The following is a 6588-nucleotide window of genomic DNA, read 5'->3' as shown; positions in this document are numbered from 1 at the left end:
CTCTCCCTCTCACTTTTTTTTTTTTTTTTTTTTCTCTCTTTCTTTTTTTCTCTGGGTGTGGGGTGCTGACAGCAGGATCCCACAAGCCAAGAGCTGTCCCAGCACCGTCCGCGGCCACCCCACCGCCACCTGGCACTTGTACAAGACTCTTCATCTTCAAAGCCTCAGGCAGACAATGGCTTCTTTCAGTGCCTGGAGCCTGCCCTGGTCAGCTCGGCTTGGGCTGAGCCCTGTGCTCAGCTGGGCTGAGATGTGGGCTGGAGAAGGGCAACGGGTGGGCAGGAAAAGATCGGTGGATGGGCAGGAGAAGGGTCACAAGAGGGCAGAAGAAGGATAATTGGTGGGCAGGGAAAGCACAATGGATATGGACAGGAGAAAGATGATGGTAGGCAGGAGGACGAGGGGTCAGCAGCATCCCTGTTGGTCACCACCCATGGGTACCAGTGCTGCAGAGGGGATTTTCCACAGCCCCCAGTACTGAACTCTCACTTCGGCAAGAGTGAAGGGTACGGAGGGTGGGAGCAACGCTTCTCTCTGCCCTGAGGATTAATGGCCGGCAGGGGACCGGCAGAGCAGGGTTTGTGCTTGGCGGGAGGGCAGAAATGCAAAGCGCTGAAGCAGCACATTCGCCTTGTGCCCCCGCGTCTGCCGCCAGCCCTCGCCGGCTCCTCCTCGCCTCGCTGGCCCCAGCAGATCAGGCTCTGCAGACAAGCATCTATTTCTGCCCTCATTTTCATCTTGTTCCTTTAAGCCTGCCATGGGCTCTCGTTAAAGCTGCTTGCTGGGGACTCATTAACTTGGCAGGCTCAGTGAACTCAGATCAATTAAAATAAAGCTTCTTAGGTTCCCTGCCCTTTGCTGCAGCGCTTCCAGCTCTCCATGAGCACGGCCGTGCAGAGAAGGGTGCGGACAGTCCTGAGGTCCCCCCATCCCCGAGGTGTGCAGCCATCCCACTGCAGCTCACTGCTGCTCAGCAATAGGTGCTGCCTGGTGCTTTGGCACTGGAGGCGGCCCTGCAGCTCCTGCTGGATTTCCTTTAGTTGAGGAATCAAGCTTAGGAGCTCAGGGTCAGCAGCTCCTGCTTGCAAGAAACGAACAAGAAAAGCCAACAGCTTGTGCAGCCATGCTCTGATTTGGGTTTTGTTGCACTTTCCAAACACATCAGTCAAATTTTCATTGAGGATCAGCCAAATCCTTCCAAGGTTTTAAGGCCCACTTTCAAATGAGAGTTGGCCTTATGGACACTTTGCAGAGGTTGAGCTGCACTGGAAGAACCCCTCATCTCGATGTGTGTGTGCAGGTGTACATGTACCTAAATGCTAATTACTTTGTTTACATGCTGGGTGTATCTGCTGGGCATCATTTGTGGGATGCAAATGTGGGGAAGGCGAATTAGCTCTGCACTCTCACAAGAAAGGCAGTGAGGGCCAAGCGTTCGTGTTTTTGAGGGAGAAGCCTGCAAGGAGCTGCAGGCCAGGAAATGAGAGGCGAGGAAATGGAAGCCTGGCCTCTCCATCAATCTGAGCTGTGGCAGAAGCCAGCTGGGAGGCAGACAGCCTGGCTGGCAATGCACAAAAAATGCCAATGGGACTCAGAGCTGGGCTGGACTTGGGCAGCCCCCGTCCACCCACCTTGGATGGCTCTGGATAGCATTTCTGCTCTCTGCCGATCCCTGCTTAGTGGGCACATTGCTGGGATGGCAGAGCTGCCCCGAGCCCTCAGACACCGGGCTCAAATTCATGGCACCTGCTGCCTCCAGAGGAGCTCAGCCAAGCGGTGCCTGGTTTGGTCCCAGCTGTGGGGTCAGTCCCTGCACCACAACACACAGCATGGGGCTGAGGCTCAAGGAAGTGCAGGGCAGTGGGGCCACAGATCAGAGCCTTCGCCCAGAGTCTGCCAGGGGACGGGAGGGGCAGAGGAAGATTTTAATGAATTAGTCCTGGGAACTCTGGAGCATTTCCAGTTTGCAAATTACCACTGCTTTATTAGGCTTTAATTCATTCTGCTCCAGGGCATTGCTTGCAAAAGCCTTTACAAAGAGGAGTGGGGTACGGTGTCTGGGGCTGCGTGCGCTCAGCAGCGTGCGTCCCCATGGCTGCCTGTCCCAGTGGCCACTGGGCCTGCCCTGCTTCCACCTCTGTTCCCTGTCCGGCAGGAACAAGATGGGAGTAAAATGTTTCCCAAGGGGCAGTTGCCAAGGCAGTGACCTGTGCGGAGCTGCAAGCACTGTCCTTTTACCTCTTTTTTCCTCTTTCACCTATGCCAGGGCAGCAGTCTGGCCGTCTGCGTGCACACAGGTGGCATTTGTCCCCTGGTCACACTTTCCTCCTGCCCAGATGGAGCAAACTCTTTGCTGTCTCTGTGTCAGCTGAGCCAGGGGCAGCCTGGGGCTGAAGCTAGGGCAGCCACAGGGACCACGTGCACCTTTCCCCCCAAGGACATTTTAATCCAGGTGGCATTTCTCACAACAGGCCACAGACGAGCAGTGGGGCCGGCTGGCTGCACACCATGCTGATGCTGGGGCATCCCAAGCTGTGCCCTACCAGGCTGTGCATTATGTCATAGGAGCTGTGAGGCGTGAGCAGGAGCTCATCCCAATGCGTAATGGAAAGCACTCGTCCCTTGTAATGCTGTCTGGCCATAAAATGTCAGAGGGATGTAAAAGTTATAAATACACCGGGGAGCGCATGAGCACAGCCTTAACCCTGCACCAGGAGCGCTGCTTAACCCCAGCGGGCTGAACCCAGGGCATCTGGAACGGAGCAAATGTCACAGGAGACACGGGCTGCTGCCCTGTCCACGGAGAGGTCTGCCTTGAATGGAGCAGAGCTTGTTTGCTGTCGTGGTGAGGCGTCAGACAGACATTTTGTCCGGGTACATACAGCCCTGCATCTATACATGTCTGTAACAGTTGAAGCAGATCCCAGAGCCCTAGAGAACATTCCTGAGAAACCTCTTGCTTTTGCCGTGCCAAGACTGCAGGACATGGCTTCAGTGCTCCCAAGGTACGGCCTGGGGCTGAAACACAAACCCACGGTGTTCCTGCAGGAGAGCCCCACGGAAGGGCAGGGCAGGAGGAGAGGAGGAATGGGGAACAGGTGCAGGACCCGTGTCCACAAATACCCCAGTGGAAAGAGTGAGAGGAGCAGGGAGCAATGATGCAATAAATCTTTTAAAAGAAACAATAAGACCAGGACAGCTGGCACAGAAAGGAGCACGTTCCCTTGGCTACCGGAGGCTTCAGGAATGAAAAAATTGGAGAGGGTGAGGGGCAACCTGTTGGCAGGGCAAGGGGAGAAAGCAGAGGAACCCGCTGGAACGCGAACACCACTGTAATGAGTAACAACCAGCTTCAATGGGACGATGCTTTCCGCATGCACTGTGTTTTACAGCTACCATAAATAATGAAATCAGTATTTGTAAACTATCCCTTAAGGAATCCATTCTTTTCCAGAGATTTCAAAAGCATGTCGTTTTCCATATCGTGAAGTTTGCCAGCTTGTCTATTTTTAGCGATTCCTACTCTACTGATGTGGTCAAGACGGTCCTTAAACAGAAGAGAATGGCTGCGTGCCTCGAAGGTATAAACAGCCAGACATGTGCTGGGAAATGCTTCGGAGGTGAGCACGCCGGGCTGCCGACATCAAAGCTGTGGGCTGGTGGAGCAGCAGGGACGGGTCCGTGCACAGACTGGATCAGCAGGCACGGGAAAACAGCTTGAAAGTGCCTCAGAGATCTGAAGAGCCTTTAGTCTCATGGCCCAGGGAATGAGACAGATCCTGCAGAGAACTCCCAGCACTTCCATGGAAACCTTGATTTGGTCAACATGAAAATGAAAAAAAAAAAAAAATGAGGTTGTGTGTGAGGCTCAAGGCTATGAGTGGAGATCCATCCCTTCAGCTGGGGAAACGTCACTGGGCTCAGAACACTTCTGGTAAATGTCCTATGTGCCTCACGGCTGAGCTGGGCTGAGCTGATGGTTAGTTTTGGTCATAAAATCCTCTGCAGAAAATCTGCAGCTGCTCCTGGTGCGCCTCTGGCAGCCGGCAGCACCTCCACACCTGTCCTGCTGCAGTGCTGCTGGGGCTCACAAGGCTCCTCAGGTGCCTCTGTCTCTCACTTACAGATTTTACTGCACTAGTATTTCAAGGACTGTGCTCTGACCTAGGCGATACATCTCCTTCTCGCATGTATGCTTTTTTTCCTATCTACTACTCAGTAGTACTACTCAGTCACTGGCTGTAAATACACGTGTACACTTAAGAAGTTACTGATAAAACCACTGGGTCATGCCTTGCTGAAATCTCACTTTCAGACCGTGAAGCCCCTACGCATTTCATCTCATCTAGTGCCTCATGATCTCCCTTTTCAGGATCAGACTCTGCTGAAGGATGGTCCTCCTGAGGTGTTGGAATTGCCTCCAGGCCTCCTCCTGCTATGATGTGCCCCTTTCTCCCACCCTTGCCATGCCATGCCATGCCCTCCCCATGGCCTCACTCCGCTGTGTCATATCCTCTCCCAGGTGCTGATTTTGGCACGTCCTCACTGCTTTCCCCCTCCTCCCCCTACTCCCTGCCCTGCTCCTGAGGGCTTGAGCCCTCTGACCTGAGGCACCTCCCAGGTCCCCTCTGAACCACAACTTCCCCGCAGGGCTCCTGGGCTGACCTGATGACTTTCTGATGGCCCACAGTAGGGTGAAATATCCTGGCTGCACCGGGGCTGCTGTACTCCAGCCCTTGGAGAAGCAAGTCCACATCTTGTGGGTGCCTGTCCCTGCACCCCCTGTCCCTGTGCTGCCTTTTTTAGGCCATGAGAGCCCGGTGGAAGCTGGCTCTGTTGCAAGGCACATGCGGGCGGCAGGAGGGAAGCTCACAGCAATCCATAATCTTTGCAGCACTCCTGCGAGCAGCTGTCTGGCAAATGTCAAGCACTGTCTAGGGCTATTTTGGGCACTTTATTTTTGTACAGGATGCTTTAAGCTGGGGGAAGGGCACAGAGAGCGTTTTCTCATTGCCAGCATCTTAAAGAATACAGCCCTCAGGAGGAAGGCTCAAGGACGCTCCTTGGTCACCCGGCCACAAACCATGGAGTTCCCTGGCGCCAGCAGGACACCGGAGATGTTCCACAGGGTGGGGACATGGAGGTAGCTCCTGCCACAGGCACAACCTTGGCAAGCACTACCACTGCAGTGGGGCACCCACCACCCCAGAAGGGCTCTGGTTGAGCCCTCAGCTCTGCTTTGAGACATCAGTCCCTCCCATTGGCGTCCCAGTAACCCAACGTGAGTAACACATCCATCAGGCATCCCTCCAAGGACTTGCACAATCACAGTCCCAAATCTGGGTGTTTCCCTTTGCTCTCTCATTGGCCTGGTCCTCCCAGCCCAAAGGGCCCTTCAACTCTGTCAGTTTCAACACAGCGAGAACCCAGAGCCAACACAGTCTTACAAAGGAGGAGCAGAGCACCCAGAGATCTGCGTGTGAAAGGTGGAATGGAACCCTACCGGACCATCTAACACCAAAGCATTCCTGCTGAAAGAAGTGGGTGTTCTTCCAGGAGCTGGGGCAAAGTCATGGCTTGTCTTTGCAAGCTTCTCTTTTGCTGAGCTTGGATGAGAAAATGGTTCTCATTTGTAATAGATGAGGGGTTCACTCCTGACCCCAACATGGTTCTACAAGAGGAAAAGTAGAGTGGAAGTAGGAGAAACAGCCCCTCAATACCCAAGGTCAGGCTGGATGGGGCTCTGAGTAGCTGCTGGAGCTCTAGGTGTTCCTCTCCGTTGCAGGGGAGTTGGACCATATGGCCCTAGAGGATCCCTTCCAACTCAAACAGTTCAATGATTCTAACATTTACTGCTACAAAATGTTATTTTAAAAATGCAACACTTATACCATGGCTATGCACGGCCAACAGGTGAGCAGCTTTCACCAGCGCTTAGCAGCAACCAGGGCAGGGCTTTGCTGCAGCAGGAGCTGTGCCCAGGTGGAGACTGGAGCAGGGAGCAAGCAGAGATGACTCAATCTGACTTGTATTTGTCAAGCACGAACACGTTGGGCCAAGCTTGCCTCCTCCAGCAGCGGCGCACGGCAGTGCTAGGTGGCCTCGGGGCTCTGCCCATGCTGGCAGCAGTGGTGCTGTGGGATGGGTGACAGCACTGCGGGTGACAGCACTCAATGGCTCTCTGTGAGCTGCTTCCCAGTGCTCTGATGAGCAGCCAGTGCCGGAGAACAGAGAACGCATTTATCATGTTGGCATGCCACGAGGCTGCAGACAGAACAGGGATTGTGGCAGCAGGAGGGATGGGGTGAAAAGCCATCAGGAGGGGCTGGGGACAGGCTGGAGGGGAGCGGAGACAGTGTGTGGCCGGGTATCCTCAGCACAGCTGGGCACAGAAGGGGAGATGTCCCCAACCCTGATCAAGCCCAGGTGATGGGTGGCCACCGCTACGACAGCTGCCATAAATCACTGCGAGATGGCACAAAGGCAATGCGTGCCCCCAGCCCTGCACGCAGCAGGAGGATGCTGGGGGGACGTGGCACAGGGACAGATCTCACTCACAGACACTGCAAAGCAGAAATGGAAAATAAT

This window comes from Centrocercus urophasianus, unplaced genomic scaffold, assembly GCF_019232065.1.
Source record: "Centrocercus urophasianus isolate 14NV4802_14NV808 unplaced genomic scaffold, USGS_Curo_1.0 seq_19, whole genome shotgun sequence".
Taxonomy (NCBI): domain Eukaryota; kingdom Metazoa; phylum Chordata; class Aves; order Galliformes; family Phasianidae; genus Centrocercus; species Centrocercus urophasianus.
The sequence above is the reverse complement of the archived record's forward strand: the minus strand, read 5'-3'. Positions refer to the sequence as shown.